The sequence below is a fragment of the Ambystoma mexicanum genome, chromosome 14 (assembly GCF_040938575.1).
Source record: "Ambystoma mexicanum isolate Mex_15411 chromosome 14, UKY_AmexF1_1, whole genome shotgun sequence".
NCBI lineage: Eukaryota > Metazoa > Chordata > Amphibia > Caudata > Ambystomatidae > Ambystoma > Ambystoma mexicanum.
In genome coordinates this window covers 27,473,744-27,492,905 of record NC_090940.1, presented here as the reverse complement: position 1 = coordinate 27,492,905, position 19,162 = coordinate 27,473,744, and positions in this window count along the sequence as shown.

Here is a 19,162-nt window from a genome sequence, read left to right as displayed (position 1 = left end):
ATGCACACCATCGCGCTCAAGATGGTCTGAGAACTGGCCCAGTACCCTATGCCTAATACATCCCATGCCCTCGGAGTTTCCATGGATGCACACCATCGCGCTCAAGATGGTCTGAGACCTGGCCCAGTACCCATTGCCTAATACATCCCATGCCCTCGGAGTTTCCATGGATGCACACCATCGCGCTCAAGATGGTCTGAGACCTGGCCCCGTACCCTATGCCTAATACATCCCATGCCCTCGGAGTTTCCATGGATGCACACCATCGCGCTCAAGATGGTCTGAGAACTGGCCCCGTACCCTATGCCTAATACATCCCATGCCCTCGGAGTTTCCATGGATGCACACCATCGCGCTCAAGATGGTCTGAGACCTGGCCCAGTACCCTATGCCTAATACATCCCATGCCCTCGGAGTATCCATGGATGCACACCATCGCGCTCAAGATGGTCTGAGACCTGGCCCAGTACCCATTGCCTAATACATCCCATGCCCTCGGAGTTTCCATGGATGCACACCATCGCGCTCAAGATGGTCTGAGAACTGGCCCAGCACCCTATGCCTAATACATCCCATGCCCTCGGAGTTTCCATGGATGCACATCATCGCGCTCAAGATGCTCTGAGAACTGGCCCAGTACCCTATGCCTAATACATCCCATGCCCTCGGAGTTTCCATGGATGCACACCATCGCGCTCTAGATGGTCTGAGACCTGGCCCAGTACCCTATGCCTAATACATCCCATGCCCTCGGAGTTTCCATGGATGCACACCATCGCGCTCAAGATGGTCTGAGACCTGGCCCAGTACCCATTGCCTAATACATCCCATGCCCTCGGAGTTTCCATGGATGCACACCATCGCGCTCAAGATGGTCTGAGAACTGACCCAGTACCCTATGCCTAATACATCCCATGCCCTCGGAGTTTCCATGGATGCACACCATCGCGCTCAAGATGGTCTGAGACCTGGCCCAGTACCCTATGCCTAATACATCCCATGCCCTCGGAGTTTCCATGGATGCACACCATCGCGCTCAAGATGGTCTGAGAACTGGCCCCGTACCCTATGCCTAATACATCCCATGCCCTCGGAGTTTCCATGGATGCACACCATCGCGCTCAAGATGGTCTGAGACCTGGCCCCGTACCCTATGCCTAATACATCCCATGCCCTCGGAGTTTCCATGGATGCACACCATCGCGCTCAAGATGGTCTGAGAACCGGCCCTGTACCCTATGCCTAATGCATCCCATGCCCTCGGAGTTTCCAGGGATGCACATCATCGCGCTCAAGATGGTCTGAGACCTGGCCCAGTACCCTATGCCTAATACATCCCATGCCCTCGGAGTTTCCATGGATGCACACCATCGCGCTCAAGATGGTCTGAGACCTGGCCCAGTACCCTATGCCTAAAACATCCCATGCCCTCGGAGTTTCCATGGATGCACACCATCGCGCTCAAGATGGTCTGTGACCTGGCCCAGTACCCTATGCCTAATACATCCCATGCCCTCGGAGTTTCCATGGATGCACACCATCGCGCTCAAGATGGTCTGAGACCTGGCCCAGTACCCTATGCCTAATACATCCCATGCCCTCGGAGTTTCCATGGATGCACACCATCGCGCTCAAGATGGTCTGAGACCTGGCTCAGTACCCATTGCCTAATACTTCCCATGCCCTCGGAGTTTCCATGGATGCACACCATCGCGCTCAAGATGGTCTGAGACCTGGCCCAGTACCCTATGCCTAATACATCCCATGGCCTCGGAGTTTCCATGGATGTACACCATCGCGCTCAAGATGGTCTGAGACCTGGCCCAGTACCCATTGCCTAATACATCCCATGCCCTCGGAGTTTCCATGGATGCACACCATCGCGCTCAAGATGGTCTGAGAACTGGCCCCGTACCCATTGCCTAATACATCCCATGCCCTCGGAGTTTCCATGGATGCACACCATCGCGCTCAAGATGGTCTGAGACCAGGCCCCGTACCCTATGCCTAATACATCCCATGCCCTCGGAGTTTCCATGGATGCACACCATCGCGCTCAAGATGGTCTGAGACCAGGCCCCGTACCCTATGCCTAATACATCCCATGCCCTCGGAGTTTCCATGGATGCACACCATCGCGCTCAAGATGGTCTGAGACCAGGCCCCGTACCCTATGCCTAATACATCCCATGCCCTCGGAGTTTCCATGGATGCACACCATCGCGCTCAAGATGGTCTGAGACCTGGCCCAGTACCCATTGCCTAATACATCCCATGCCCTCGGAGTTTCCATGGATGCACACCATCGCGCTCAAGATGGTCTGAGACCTGGCCCAGTACCCTATGCCTAATACATCCCATGCCCTCGGAGTTTCCATGGATGCACACCATCGCGCTCAAGATGGTCTGAGAACTGGCCCAGTACCCTATGCCTAATACATCCCATGCCCTCGGAGTTTCCATGGATGCACACCATCGCGCTCAAGATGGTCTGAGACCTGGCCCAGTACCCATTGCCTAATACATCCCATGCCCTCGGAGTTTCCATGGATGCACACCATCACGCTCAAGATGGTCTGAGACCTGGCCCAGTACCCTATGCCTAATACATCCCATGCCCTCGGAGTTTCCATGGATGCACACCATCGCGCTCAAGATGGTCTGAGAACTGGCCCAGTACCCATTGCCTAATACATCCCATGCCCTCGGAGTTTCCATGGATGCACACCATCGCGCTCAAGATGGTCTGAGACCAGGCCCCGTACCCTATGCCTAATACATCCCATGCCCTCGGAGTTTCCATGGATGCACACCATCGCGCTCAAGATGGTCTGAGACCTGGCCCAGTACCCTATGCCTAATACATCCCATGCCCTCGGAGTTTCCATGGATGCACACCATCGCGCTCAAGATGGTCTGAGACCTTGCCAGTACCCTATGCCTAATACATCCCATGCCCTCGGAGTTTCCCTGGATGCACACCATCGCGCTCAAGATGGTCTGAGACCTGGCCCAGTACCCTATGCCTAATACATCCCATGCCCTCGGAGTTTCCATGGATGCACACCATCGCGCTCAAGATGGTCTGAGACCTGGCCCCGCACCCTATGCCTAATACATCCCATGCCCTCGGAGTTTCCATGGATGCACACCATCGCGCTCAAGATGGTCTGAGACCTGGCCCCGCACCCTATGCCTAACACATCCCATGCCCTCGGAGTTTCCATGGATGCACACCATCGCGCTCAAGATGCTCTGAGAACTGGCCCCGTACCCTATGCCTAATACATCCCATGCCCTCGGAGTTTCCATGGATGCACACCATCGCGCTCAAGATGCTCTGAGAACTGGCCCCGTACCCTATGCCTAATACATCCCATGCCCTCAGAGTTTCCATGGATGCACACCATCGCGCTCAAGATGGTCTGAGACCTGGCCCACTACCCTATGCCTAATACATCCCATGCCCTCGGAGTTTCCATGGATGCACACCATCGCGCTCAAGATGGTCTGAGACCTGGCCCAGTACCCTATGCCTAATACATCCCATGCCCTCGGAGTTTCCATGGATGCACACCATGGCGCTCAAGATGGTCTGAGAACTGGCCCAGTACCCTATGCCTAATACATCCCATGCCCTCGGAGTTTCCATGGATGCACACCATGGCGCTCAAGATGGTCTGAGACCTGGCCCCGTACCCTATGCCTGATACATCCCATGCCCTCGGAGTTTCCATGGATGCACACCATTGCGCTCAAGATGCTCTGAGAACTGGCCCAGTACCCTATGCCTAATACATCCCATGCCCTCGGAGTTTCCATGGATGCACACCATCACGCTCAAGATGGTCTGAGACCTGGCCCCGTACCCTATGCCTAATACATCCCATGCCCTCGGAGTGATGGGCTGAGAACTGGCCCAGTACCCTATGCCTAATACAACCCATGCCCTCGGAGTTTCCATGGATGCACACCATCGCGCTCAAGATGGTCTGAGACCTGGCCCAGTACCCTATGCCTAATACATCCCATGCCCTCGGAGTTTCCATGGATGCACACCATCGCGCTCAAGATGGTCTGAGACCTGGCCCAGTACCCAATGCCTAATACATTCCATGCCCTCGGAGTTTCCATGGATGCACACCATCGCGCTCAAGATGGTCTGAGACCTGGCCCAGTACCTTATGCCTAATACATCCCATGCCCTCGGAGTTTCCATGGATGCACACCATCGCGCTCAAGATGGTCTGAGACCTGGCCCCGTACCCTATGCCTAATACATCCCATGCCCTCGGAGTTTCCATGGATGCACACCATCGCGCTCAAGATGCTCTGAGAACTGGCCCAGTACCATATGCCTAATACATCCCATGCCCTCGGAGTTTCCATGGATGCACACCATCGCGCTCAAGATGGTCTGAGACCTGGCCCAGTACCCTATGCCTAATACATCCAATGCCCTCGGAGTTTCCACATTTTTCCATTCTACTGTTTAATCTCCTTCTAGATTTTTTAATTTCAGCGATGGAGAAGGCGCCACGCACCTGCTGCCGGGGCGCAATGTCAGACCAAAACATGTCTTTGCCCGGCAGTTCTTGTGCCAAGATTCTTAGTGCCACCTGAATCTCTGCCAACAAGTGTCCCCATCCTAATGTGGCAGGTTGTTCCTGCCCAAGTGCAAGACCATAATTTGGGGTGCCGGCCTCCATCGCATCTACCTGTGCACTGCGGGCAACATTGAATGCCATCTCATGCCCAACGTGCTCAGCCAAACCACTTCTGTCTTTTCCAATCCCATGTTGGGACCTCTATTCCACTGTTGAGCTCTTTTCTCCACCTGAACTACAAACAAATGCCCTATAAACCACACAGCGTCACCTGGCAATACAAGGAAATGTATGTATGTATATGGGTTTTATACAGCGCTGCGAAGGCCCTTGGGCATTAAGGCGCTGGAGGAAGCAAAACAGGAAGACCGGAACAAGGCAACAAAACACACGGGAGAGAGGCATCACTGTGATTCAAAGAGAGACGTGTCTAGACCTTTTCGGAATTGAACATGGTTGGTTATTCCCCGTGGTGTTTCCGGAAGAGTGTTCTACAAGGTAGGCACCAGATAAGAAAAGGAGCGACAACCAAGGCGCGCGTTGAGATAACGGGGGACCTTCAACAGGTTCTGAGAGGCAGACCATAAGGAGCTGCCAGATTGGTAGTGTGATACTTTCTCCTGCAGAAATAAGACTCCAACATGCACAGCACCTTAAATTTAATACAGGAGCAAAGAGGGATCCGTTGGAGCTGGCGAAGCAAAGCCTGAGCAGAAGACAGACGAAGGGCATCAAGAGCTAGCCGAGCCGCTGAGTTCTGCAAACGCACCACAAATTATGAAACAACGCCAAGCACAACGAACAGTACATCAATTCCTCCTGCGCAGAAGCGCAGGTCGTCAATGCAATCTCCACCATTATTTAAATATTCAGCAGGACCTTCCTTTGTTCCTCTTTGAAAGGGTGGGGAGGGCTGCCCCTGGCCTCACATATAGTTGATAGCGGCCTGAATCCCATCTACCTATCCTCTTAATTGCAGGTTCAGGCATCCCTTGCAAGAAGGCCTGCGTGGCGCCCCCTATCCTAAAGCGGTGGGAGGACCAGCCTTTGCCATGTATTCCCACTTGCCCCAGGGTGACTGATAACAATTTTCGAAACTGGTAAATGGTGAGGGGGACTCCACTGTCATGTACTAGGAAGTGGCCCCTCTGGGGGGCCTGATTGCCAGGTAAAGCTTCATTAACCAAACAGGGCAGCTGTCCTTGCCGGGGGACCCGAACAAGTTGACTCACTTTTCTTTGCCCTCCTGATCAGTCTTAGATTTTCTCAACCTGATCTTTAACCCCTCTCCAGGGATACAGGCAACATCACCTGCTAAAGGGCTTTCCCTGACTGTTCATCTTTGCTGGCCGCACCCAGTTCGCTGACCCGGAAAGCCCAAAAAAATGCCAGAGCGAAAGCAACCTTGAATGATGACACCTCATAAGCATTGGAACATACTTCAGACAGGTCTTTAAGTAGTTTCTGCAATAATTCCAAATCAATTGGCTTGTGCGCATCCTTCCTGGCCCCTCTATCTGGCCCCATCCTTTCAATGCCACCCGTACTACAAAACATTTCGTAGGGTTCCCTTTACCCCAGTAACTTGCTGTAAAAAGGCTATTGCTGCCAGGTGCCCTGCGGCCCAGCTCCTGGTCCTTCCCTCACTGTTGGGCCCACACTACAAATGAGTGCGCCTGTCTTTCCAGTGTTCTTTCTGAACCGCCCAAGGAACGTGAAACGTACTGTGGCTCTGCTGGTTACTGGACCTAGCGCCTGGTGTGATTGATCGCTCCCCTAGGTACCAGCGCATCTGGTCCATGACACCAGCTGTCACCAATCACTCTTGAACAGTACCCCCTTCTCCCTGGCTGCCAGATGGGCCTTTCCTGAACTTGTTCCACTGAAAATGAGAAAGAGCGCCAGCTGCAATTCTAAAAACACCCTGTACATGGCAGGCCCTGAACTGTATATTCAGGTATAAACAGATCTCTACCAACTTCCTGAAGAGGCTCAGGACAGCCGGGCAAAATGTGATTGTACATTTATGGCTTGTACCACTGCCTTCTTGTCTGACCAAAAGCGCACCCTCCCAAACTCTCCTTGCGGTTTCAATGGTGGCCCCCTCCCTAGGTGGCTGCACCACTCCCTGTAACAACCTCAGCATTTCTTCCAATACCTTACCTATTTTTTTTTTTATTATTATTTTTCCTTTGTTGGCAGAGGCTTACAGCAAACCCGAACATCGGGGCAATCAGTTTACATTCAGATTACATATGGAATGGTACAGTTATTGCAACAACACCATTAGAACTGATAAGGTGCCAAAGCACAATAGAAACACGGAGCACCACCACGCCCAGATACTACATTATAAGCCCAGGGAGGCGCCACTCTCAGACATGCCCCCATCCTGGCTGTTAAGATAATTGTTGAATGCAGTCCATATGTCCTTGGGGCGTGCGTGAGTAGGAAGCATATCCAGGTGTACCACCTCACAATTCCGGGACCAAGAAGTAAGTTCAACCATTTTTGAAATGTGGAAGGGGAGGGGCTCTTCCAACTTTGAAGTATGCATTTCTTGGCCACCATACAGCTTATATTCAAAAACGTAGCCATACGCTTAGTGTCCTCAGCCCTCCATACCCCAAATAGTACCCCCAATGGGTCCGGATCAATAGTGCTTTCAATGATTTCCGACAAAGTCCCCAGGACTCCCTCCCAGAATGCTCCCAGTTTGTGGCATGTCCAGAACATGTGTAGGTGATCCGCGCCCTCAGATTTGCAGCGGGGACAGAGATGCAAGCCAGTATGGGCAAATTTGGAGATCCTGTGAGGGGTGTAATATAGCCTATGTAACAGTTTTTATTGTATGGCTCGGTCACGAAAATTGAGGATGACTCTGTTAGTGTGCGAACACATTTTCTCCAATAAGTGGTCGGAGACCTCGAGGTCCAACTACTCGGCTCATTCATCACGTGCCCTGGAGGGTGGAGCTTGGATGCTCGCCAATAGTGACTTATATAGCGAGGAGACAATGCCGCGGGCGCCTCCTGAATTGGTAATGTATGCTACGACTGGGGAGTCGGTGAGCTTATTAGGGAAGTTGAGCCATGCGGAGCGGAGCCTATAGAATGGTAGGAGTTCCAGAGCCGACCCAGAGTGGCCCGGCCTCCATGTCTGTGGAGTTATGAACTGCCCATCGGGGTAGAAGTTAGTTAGTGCCTGATAGCTGAAGGCACTCCAGTGTTGTGACAGGGCTGTATCGTGCGTGGGCTCCATCCCAGGGAACCCCCACACCGGGAGCCACTTGTAATATGGGTGCAGTTCTGCTGTGATTCCAAATAAGCGTCCCCAGGCAGTCACAGTGGCGCCGACCGGGTCAATGGCTGAGTCTGGTATGTACTGTCTGTGCATTATGAGTGTCATTATGTTAACCCGGGCCGCTGCTAAGGTCTCAAGCTTGACGTGCGGGCGGCGGGGGGGTGCCTGGGTACCAATGTGAGGCATATTGTGTTTGTGCTGCTAGCCAATCCGACATTAGATCCGGGGCAGTGAATCCCCCTCTCTCGTTTGGGAGGGTCATGGCTGTCCATTTCTTGCGCACTGCGCCAGAGTGCCACAAGAATTGCGTGCACATTTTTTGTAATCTCATGAAGTACCCCTCCGCCCTCCCCCACTGGCCATACGGGTACATTGCAGAATGTACACAAAAACTTGGGGAGAAGAACCATCTTGATGAGGGAAAGCTTCCAAGTGAATGACGATGGGAGAGGGCGCCAGCGCGCCATTTTTGACTTGGCAAGCTGAGCCACAGCCTGGTAGTTGTCCATTAACAGGGTGTCTTTATTGAGGGACACCTGGACCCCCAGATACCTGATTCCAGTGGGGGACCAGCGGAGTGGGTATTCAGTGGCCGGTTGTTGGGTGGAGCTAGTGAGTGGGAAGATCTCAGATTTGGTGTAGTTAATTGTGAATCCCGAGTGGGTACCACAATACCTTACCTATTTGCCCATTTCCTAATTCATTACCTGTTGGCAGCTCCAGTGCCCCACTTATTACCCCATTCCCCAACTCGTTAACTTTGGCAGCATCAATGCCCACCTATTGCTCCCTGCCTCAATCATGAACTGTTGACAGCTCCACCAGCTGCTCTGCACCAGAGGTTTGTGGGGGATCCACCACAACCTGCAAAAACAATTGTTCCTGTAACCTTTTTGTGGCTTCCTTACCCCTAGCTAGACACACTGCCCGCTTTCTTTTTGGTTGCTCTTTGACAGGCATCTCGGTTGGCAGTGGGGTGTCTATCGAGCTGGGTGGACAGATCCAATTTCTATAAGTATAGACATCACAGGGACTTTCTAATGGATTGTGTCCTCCCACGTATTCCTCATCTAATGATATGTCTGTTTCCAGCTTCAGCTGCTTCTGAAAAATGTTCTCAGCAGAGTGTGCTGTGCGTCAATACGGTCGACCCAATGTCCCTCAAGGGCTTCCATCTCGGCTGACGCCACCGCCGAGTACATATACGACCCGCTGCGCCCGTTGGCTTGAGCACAGTTTTTCCACAAATGCGATTGCTTTGAGAATTATGGCATGCTTCAGTTTTCTTCGAAAACGTATCGAATATGGCCTCATTTTCAGCTCGGAATACACGAAGACGGGCTTCAAAAGGTGCCTAAAATGCGGTGCCAAAATGTCCTTCACGGACCTGCATGAGACATGTATCTGGTGCCTGGGGGTTGAGCATGTAATGTAACCGACGTCTGTTGACCCTGTCAGTCTATGACAGGTAGGGCCTTGACAGAGCGCAAAGCTAAACTATCACTGGGTAGGATTGACCCCAAATCACTCTCCACTTCATCTAAATTTGGGTCATCCCATGAGTCAAGAGATTCCTCTCCTCACAAAATACATTTTAAAAAGTCCCAATTGAGGAGCAGACACGCCTCGTTGTCATCGAAAAAATTAAAGAGAAGGCATAGATCACCTTCTTCTTCCTCATCTTAATCAGAAAGGAGTGTAGTCTGCCCAACTAAATCTTCCTCCATAGAGGAGTGGGAACTCTTTAGGAAGAAGATGTGCTAAATCTTTGCATATCAGGCCCCCCTCCTCCTCGAAGCATAAGAAAAGTGGCCATGCTACGGTCGATGACAAGCATGAGGCCAAGACAAAACTGTGCGAGCCTCGAACCCGGGTCATAACCCTAAGACTACTCAAGAGTGTTTGAGTACTCCACGAGACAAGAAATCATCGAAGAAACCGTTGAGTCGAGAGTCAAGCCCCTCAAAGCACAAGACCAAAGTCAAGCCGTCGACACCATTGATGCCACTGATGTCGATGCCATTGACACCATCGATGCCATTGACGCTGATACATAAAACATTGACACTGATTGGACATTCTTCGACGCCTTTATCACAAAAAAGCCAGGAAAAGGTTTTTAAACCTTTACCTAAAAAGTATTTCTTTAGGTCCTTAACCTCCATATATGAGGGCTATGAAACATCAAATGATACCCCTCCATGTGGTCTCCAATTGGATACTCCAAGCATTCAAAAAAATACTAACATACCTGAATGTTTCATTTCAGAAGAGACCAGGGTTAGGCAACTACATGACACTCTACAAACAGCTAGTCGGATAGATACCTCCCCAGAACTAGATTTTGGGAAATCAGATCCGGCTGATCTTGCAGATGCATCTTACAGAAGCCTAATGTCCGGAGTAGTGGAATTCCTGGACTGGAGTAGACTAGCTCATGCTTTTGAACAAGAAGACCTGACTGACATATTGGTCCTCAATATGACCTTACATTGCCATTCCATGTGGCACTGCAAAAAAGGGTTGCAGCAAACTTGGAGGCTCCAGAGTCCAGCCCAGCAGTAAACAAAAATCGGTCTTAAAAAATAAAGACCATCAGTAGCGACCCTGGCTACCTGTCAATACATCCAACTCCTGAAAGCCTTGTAGTACAAGCAGCTACATCTGCCTCCAAGGAAGCTGCACACCCAACCCTTCCCACTGAGGGGGATGACAAACACATTGATTCCTGGGCAAAGAAAGTCTTTTGCTGCAAGCAGCATGGCTTTAAAGTCTGCTAATTCCACATGTGCACTTCCAAAGTTTACATTTACCCTGTGGGACTGCATAGCGATGGCGGCTGATCACATCCCTGAGGGTGAGGAAGGAGGCGGCTTCATGAACCTGATGAGGGATGGCACGGAGGCCATGTGTGTGTCTCTGCAATCAGGTCTGGACTCTGCTGACAGCATCAGCACGGCCGTGGCAGTAAGCACTGTCATACACAGATTTGTGTGATTGAGGAAGTCAGGATTTGCACCTGATGTACAATCCAGACTCCTTGACATGTCCTTTGATAGCTACCATTTATTTGGAAATAAGGCTGACCAAAGCTTTGAAAAGCTGCAGACCTCAAAGGTGGCCGCCAAGTCCTTAAGTGCCACAGTCAGGCAGTCACAGCCTTTTCACCCCAGCGGATCATCTTGGAGTGCTAGCCCTTTTCGCTACTACTCCTCAGTTGGACGAGCAAGAGGACAGGCTGGTCAAAGAGGACAAAGAAGATTCCCTCGTGGTGGACGAGGGCGAGCAACAAAGGCCGCCCAAGCAGTGGCGTCTTCACCATCAGCCGCTGCTTCAGCCGCCTCAACACCACTTTCAGCTCTTGACTCACAACTCCCGAGTGGGATGCAGACTCGCACAGCATCTGAAAGAATGGCGAAGTATTACTTTGGATGCATGGGCACTGGAAACCGTCGCCCAGGGTTACTGCCTCCTCTTTATACAGAGACCTCTGGATAATCCCCCGGGAAACCATTTGCTAAATGTTTCAGATCCATTCCTGTTGCAGAAAATGTTGACCCTGCTAGTAGGGAAAGGTACTATAGAACCAGTACCTGTGATGGAGAGGAACAGAGGATGGTATTCTGCCTATCTCCTATCCCCCAAGAAGGACGGAGGAGTGAGACCTATCTTGGACTTGAGATACTTTAACAAGTTCCTCAGGAAGGACAAGTTCAAGATGGTCACACTTTCCCAGAACCTTCAGGCCCTAAAGCTCCAGGATTGGATGGTATCGTTGGACCTTCAGGATGCTTACTTTCATGTGCCAATCCATCACAAGGGCAGGAAGTACCTGAGGTTCACCATTGGCGGCTCTCATGATCAGTTTCGAGTTCTGCCATTTGGGCTAACCTCCGCCTGAGGGTTTTCACCAAGTTAATGGCAGTGGTGGCAGCGAGTCTCAGGAGAGGGGGGATTCACGCCTACCCCTAACTGGACGATTGGCTGATCAGGTCACGTTCCCCCAAACAGGCCCAAGAATATCTCAGCATCACCTGACACTCCCTCCATGGACTGGGCTTCACCCTCAATTACAAGAAGTCTCACATGATACCAGCTTCTCCCTCAATTACAAGAAGTCTCACATGATACCAGCTTCTCCCTCAATTACAAGAAGTCTCACATGATACCAGCTTCTCCCTCAATTACAAGAAGTCTCACATGATACCAGCTTCTCCCTCAATTACAAGAAGTCTCACATGATACCAGCTTCACCCTCAATTACAAGAAGTCTCACATGATACCAGCTTCTCCCTCAATTACAAGAAGTCTCACATGATACCAGCTTCTCCCTCAATTACAAGAAGTCTCACGTGATACCAGCTTCACCCTCAATTACAAGAAGTCTCACATGATACCAGCTTCTCCCTCAATTACAAGAAGTCTCACATGATACCATCTCAGAGACTCCAGTTTATTGGAGCAGTCCTGGATGCATCCTTGGGAAAAGCCTTGGCACCCGAGGTGAGGACTCAAGACATTTTGCAGATGGTCACCAACTTTCAGAGTGTCCAATGTCTTCCGGCCTTTGACTTTTTGAGGTTGCTTGGCTCATTGCATCTTGCATTTATCTGGTGCCAGAGGCTCGCCTGAAAATGAGATCCCTTCAATTGGCTCTCAGAACACAGTGGTCCCAATTCTCAGACAGGATGTCAGACCTCCTTCAGATTCCGAGCAGAGTCTCACATGACCTTCTATGGTGGGCCTGCGACCATGGCCAGAGATAACAGTAGTGACAGACACCTCACTCACGGGGGGGGTGCCCTCGCCAAAGATCTGATAATCAGTGCTCGTTGGTCTCCATCGGAGTCCAAACTACACATCAACCTTTTGGAGCTGAGGGCAATCAGATGCTGAAGGCCTTTCTGCCCTCTACACAGGAAAAGAATGTCCTGATAATGACGGACAACACAGTGGCCATGTACTACCTCAACAAGAGAGGAGGCGTAGGATCACTACCACTGTGCAGAGAGGCAATGCACCTCTGGTACTGGGCAATTCAAGAAGGAGTCTCTCTATCGGCAGTTCCCCTAGCCGGGGAGAATATGGCGGCAGATAATCTGAGCAGGCACAGTTTCCCATGAGTGGGAACTAGGTGAGGAGGTTCTTCAAGAGATCTTCACCCTTTGGAGAAATCCTCAAAAGGATCTGTTCACAACCAGTGCCAACTGGAAGTTCGAACTGTTCTGCTCCAGGGAATTTCCTCGAAGTGGAGCTCTAGGGGACACGTTTGTAGTGGACTGGGAGTTTCCACTGCTGTATGTGTTTCCTACAGTCCCTGTCATTCCTCACGCGATCAGGAGGTTGAGAAAGTTCTGGAAATCCATGATCCTAATTGGATTGGGCCAGGAGGGCGTGGTACCCGGATCTTCTGGACATGTTCTCCATTCAGAGGTCAAGACACTCAGCCTTCACGCATGGTTTCTCAGAGGCTGAGGTACAAAGATTGGGACCTCCCAGATGACGAAATGGAGATTTTGATTTTGGCCAGAAGGCCAGCAACTAAATCTTTATACTGCTGCCTTTGGAACAAGTTCTGCAGCTGGTATAGGGAAAAGGATGTGGCCTCTTTTCAATGCGATACACCTACAGTGTTATCTTTTCTACTACATTTGGCAAATCTGGGGCTCCAGATTGGAACAATCAAGGGTTATATAGCAGCGCTTTCCATATTCAAGCGCACCTCTGAAGAGGCATCCTATTTCAAAATACCCTTAATAATTAAATTTCTTAAAGGACTCGCAAATGTATTTCCTCCTACACCATTCCAAATACCAACTTGGGACCTTAATTTGGTTTTAATGTTTTTGATGAGTGCTCCTTTCGAGCCACTCCATTCCTACCCTTTAAGGTTGCTAACTTATCAAACCATTTTGTCAGTAGTGATCACATCAGCCCACCTGGTGAGAGAGTTGCAGGCATTATCCTGTAAACCTCTGTTTACCACTTTTTACAAGGATAAGGTTGTCCTTAAGGTCAAACCCTCTTTTTAACCAAAGATTGCATCGGATTTCCATTTAGCACAGAAAGTTGTGCTTCTGGCCATCTATCCTCCACCTCATCCTGGCAAAGAAAAGGAAAGATTCCATAGACTCAATCTGAGGAGAGCTCTAAGCTTTTATATTTCAAGGATGGCAAAGCTGCAACAGCACGACAAACATTTCATTGGTTATACAGGACACAAACTTGGTCTGTCAGTTACCAAAAAGACTCTATCCAGATGGATCATACTGGCTATTTTGGAGTGCTACAGGCTAGCTGGGAAAGATCCCCCAAAAGGTGTAAGGATTCATTCCACTAGGGGCAAGGCATCTTCCTCTGCCCTTCAGAGCAGAGTTCTGATAAATGACATCTATGAAGCAGCTACCTGGTCCACCTTCCACACGTTCACAAAACATTATTGTTTAGATACTTCTAACAGTGAAGGAACATTTGGGAAGGCAGGTCTATGATCCATTCTGGACAAACAACTCACAATTGGTTTATAGTGATATTACCGAATTACATTTTGTCGAAAGTCATAATGTCGAAACAAAAAAGTCTAAAAGTCTAAAAAAAAAATTTAGAATGTCTTTTTTTTGTTTATTTTTCATTCGAAATGGGGGGGTTCCCCCCCTTTTTTCTAATTATTTTGTTTTAACCCTTTTTTTTAGTTGCGGAACCCAAAAAAACATATAAATAAAAATAAAAACATTAAAAAATACAATTTCGACATTTTCTTTTCGACATTATGACTTTCGGCATAATGTTTTCTACTTTTTCACTGCACACCTTCTAAATTCTTACTCCCTCCTCCAAAAGAACATAATACTGCTTTGGGAGTCTATCATAACATCAGGAATACGTGGGTGGACACAATCCATTCAAAAAACAAGTTACTTACCCCTGGAACGTTCTTTCTACTGGATGTTCCTCCCAGCTAATCCTCATCGCCCTCACAACCTACCCCACTGTAGAAGTTCCGAACTTTAGACCTTGCGCTCTTTTGAGGTCTGATAATTTAAAGGCACTTATCAAGGCTGGTAATTCTGCATATGGGTAGTGAGAAAATACAACTGAAGCCAAAAGGTGCTGCGCGTGGTATATGTACTCGACGGTGACGTAAGCTGAGATGGAAGCCCTCGAGGGACATCGAGTCGACCGTCTCGATGCACAGCGCCCTCTGCCGAGAGAAAAATGTTTCCGAAGCAGCTGAAGATGGAAATGAAGAGCTCATAAGATGGTAATGGAAATGTTTATTTATAAAGCGCCTATACACAGGTAAGTGTTTCAAAGCGCTCAAGGAGGGTGGGAACAAGGGGAATAAACAAACAGTCGCTCAGAGTCCTTGAAGTTCTGAGATAATAGTCTGCACAGGCAGAGTAAGTGAATATAATACATTTAAAAATTGAGATACAGCAAATAGGCCCGACGGTGATTCTGCAGTTTTTACCCAGTGCACATTAAAGGGTGAAGACAAGGGAGAACAGACAGGCGATCTTCAGCCAAAGGTGCATTCGAATCGTGCAAATGCCCAGAAGGTCAGAGGAGGGGGAGGTCCAAGTGCACCCAGTCATTGGAGACTGGGGTAAGTGCAGAAAGAGCCACTCTCTTGGGTTAATTCTCGAGTGCATTGAGGGAGGGTGGGGTGCAGGGCCCTGAGGCAAGTGCTGAGAGGACTACTAGTGGGGGTGCCTGGGACCTGTGAGACTCTGAGGTAAAGCTTGTAAGCAAGAGAAGGAAGAGATGAAAAGGGCAAAGAGCTAGGTTAGCAAGGTAAGGCGATAGGGAAGAAGGAGGAGAAGAGGAAGATCTTGAGGAGTTTCCGGAACTTAAGAAGACCCTGGGTCCGGAGCGCTATAGAAATAAATAAACAAACAAAACAAACAAAACAAACAAACCAGTGTCATGACTCACAGAATGCGCCCCTTCTGGACTTCCTGGTCCTTATCGCAGCGGGCTTGCATTAATTGATACTTCCAACATGGCCGTCTAACGTGACACGCCTCACACCAGCTTTCACGGCGGACGTAGTACGTTCTACAAATAGACCACGCCCCTGCAGCCCCGCGCGTCTCAACGCTATCGCTGGTAGTGACTAGGCTTTTGCTTCGTAGCTTGTTGAATTGTTCCTCTGTCCTAGGTTCCCGGATCCTTATTCCCCATTCCTTCCTCCTTCTCCTCTCCACTCTGTGCCTGGATTCCGTGTACCCCCTTTGTGTACGCTTCCTCTTTTCCTGGATGTCCTGAACATCCAAGTATCCTGGAATGCTGAACACACGCTGGAGTCAGAAGAGACTCTTGCGGGCTTGTACAAAACCCGATCCGTGCGCAAGAAGATTCCCCCCACGGAGTCCTGCAAGAAGCGGTCCCAGGTGAGACGGGGGAATTCCATGACAGTTAGAGACGCCCAATGACTGACAGTGAAACTAATATGGAAAAGGCCGTTCAGGATCTCATGCGTGGCATGCAAGAATTAAAGACCGAGGTGCAGAATTTAAAGGCGGAGAATGCTGCATTGAAGCAACTTGTTCTGTCCCGCGATTCTGCCACAAAGGAGAGTGTTCTACTGGGTGGCATTGTAGACAAATACGATGGGTCTGCAAAAACCCTTTGTGGACTCCTTGACTCCTGCTTTGTGCATTTTACTTTTAAGCCCTATTATTTTTCAACTCCCAGGGCAAAGGTGAGCTTTATAATCTCGCACCTCGCCGGGAATGCATTGATTTAGTCTACTCCTTTAGTCAATTCTGGAGATGCCCTCCTGGATGATTATGACGGGTTCATACATGCCCTCAAGACCATGTATGACCGCCGAGAACAGGTCTATAGTGCCCAGGAACGCCTACTTGATTTTCGGCAAGGATCCCAGGACATGCTGACGTATGTCACAAGATTCAAACAATTGGCCAAGGAAGCGGATTGGTCTTCAGAAGCAAGTTTTACTCTTTTCCGAAGGGGGCTAAACAAAGAGATAAAAGACGAATTAGCCAGAGTGGCTCCTCCAAGCTCATTCCATGCTCTTATGGATCTAGCCATGCAGATAGACTTTCGTATCCAGGAAAGGAAGGCAGAGAGAAAAAAGACCAAGATGCCCTTCCAGAAGAGTTCCCTTGAGACTTTATTGAAATCTGATCCTACTCCAGTCTCTGATTGCGATCATGAACCCATGCAAATAGGGGCCTTCCGTGGACCCATATCCCCACAAGAAAGGATGAGGAGGATCCACACGGGCTTGTGCATGTATTGTGCCTCAGATAAACACCTGGTTAGAGAATGTCCTCTAGCCCCTCCACGGCGTTCGGGAAACGCCAGCTCCTGATCCTAGATGGAGCGAGGTTTCGGGAGAGAGATGTTTGCTCCACATCAATTCAATCCTTGAACTCTCCTGGACAGAACAACTTAGTGCTTCTACAAGCCTTCTTATCATTATCGAAGAAGGAGACCTACCCCATCCTGGCCTTGGTGGATTGTGTGGCTCTGGAAATATTCATTGATCAAGATTGGGTCTTTAAGCACCATATCCCATATGAAGCACAGAGTATTATGCAACCTGTGGAGGCGATTGATGGAAGACCTCTCACTTCAGGACCACTATCCTTACACACTAAGGAAATCCAACTTTCAATAAACCATCACCAGGAATTGATCAATTTGACATCATCAAGTCAGCCCATTACCCCATGGTACTGGGCATGCCCTGGTTGCAGAAGCACAATCCTTACATCAATTGGGCAGCAGGATCTTTGTTTCTTGGTTCAGAGTTTTGCCTGACACACTGTCTATCCCCGGATCCCTCCTTGATACCTTCTGAAAACACTCCAACAGATCCACAATGCCCTCTCATGGTTTCAAATGTTGTACAGGTTCCTAACGCCTACCAGGACTACGCTGATGTGTTTTCAACTGCTATAGTCCAGGCCTTACCCCCTCAGAGGCCTGAACACTGCGCAATAGATACAGAACCTTTGGCAGTAATTCCCTTTGGGAGGATGTTCATTCTCTCCGAACCGGAAAAGAAGGCCCTTAGAGAATACTTGGACACCAATCTGGAAAATGGCACCATAAGGCCATCTAAATCTCCAGCTGGAGCCTCATTGTTTTATGTCCCAAAAAAAAGACACCCAAGAGCTTAGACCTTGTCTTTATCGTGGATTGAATCAATGCACCCTCAAGGACCGCTACCCTTTGCCTTTAATCTCGGATATCCTGGAAGCGGTGAGAGGAGCTGTAATCTTCACTAAGTTAGATCTCAGGGGTGCTTACCATCTAATCCGTATCAGGGAAGGTGACGAATGGAAGACAGCCTTTAGAACACCCTTTGGTCACTTTGAGTACTTGGTCATGCCCTTCGGGCTTGCAAATGCCCCCGGAGTTTTCCAACGCTTCATGGATAGGGTGTTTTCTGACATGTTGTTCCTCTTCGTCATCGTTTACCTAGACGATATCTTGATTTACTCCAAGGATTCTCAAAAGCACGAAGAGCATGTGAAGGCAGTTCTGCAATGGCTATGTGAACATAAACTCCTGGCTAAACCCGAGAAATGCCTTTTTCATGTCACTTCTGTTCATTATCTAGGATTCGTCCTTAGTCCAGAAGGGATAGGAATGGACCATTCAAAGGTAAAAGCCATAATATCTTGGCCTGCCCCCACTTCAGTGAAACAAATTCAATCCTTCCTGGGGCTTGCCAATTTCTATCGGAAGTTCATACCATCCTTTTCTGAGATAGTTCAACCGATCATTACCTTATTGAAGAAAGATACTCCCTTCCTCTGGACCTCAGTCCAAGACCAAGCATTTCAACGATTGAAGACGGAATTTACTCAAGCTCCTATCCTTGCTCAACACGATATTAATCGACCATTCCTAGTGGAGACGGACGCCTGTAACTATGCCATAGGAGCAGTGTTAAAGCAGGAATTCGAGGATAAGCTAGAACATCCCATTCCTTACCTCTCACCAACCCTGACTTCCAGTGAGACCCATTACTCCGTCTTGGAAAAGGAACTGTTGCCGATCCGCCAAGCCTTCATTGAATGGCAGCATCTACTTCTGGGAGCTAAACATCCTGTCCAGGTCCGTACGGACCATTGAAATCTTCAAGTGCTGCAATCTATGGAATGTAGAAATAGCCATCTAGCCCGTTGGGCCTTCTTCTTCGCCCAGTACCAGTTCCAAATCCATCATGTTCCCGGATCACAGAATATAATCGCAGACTCCCTATCTCGACG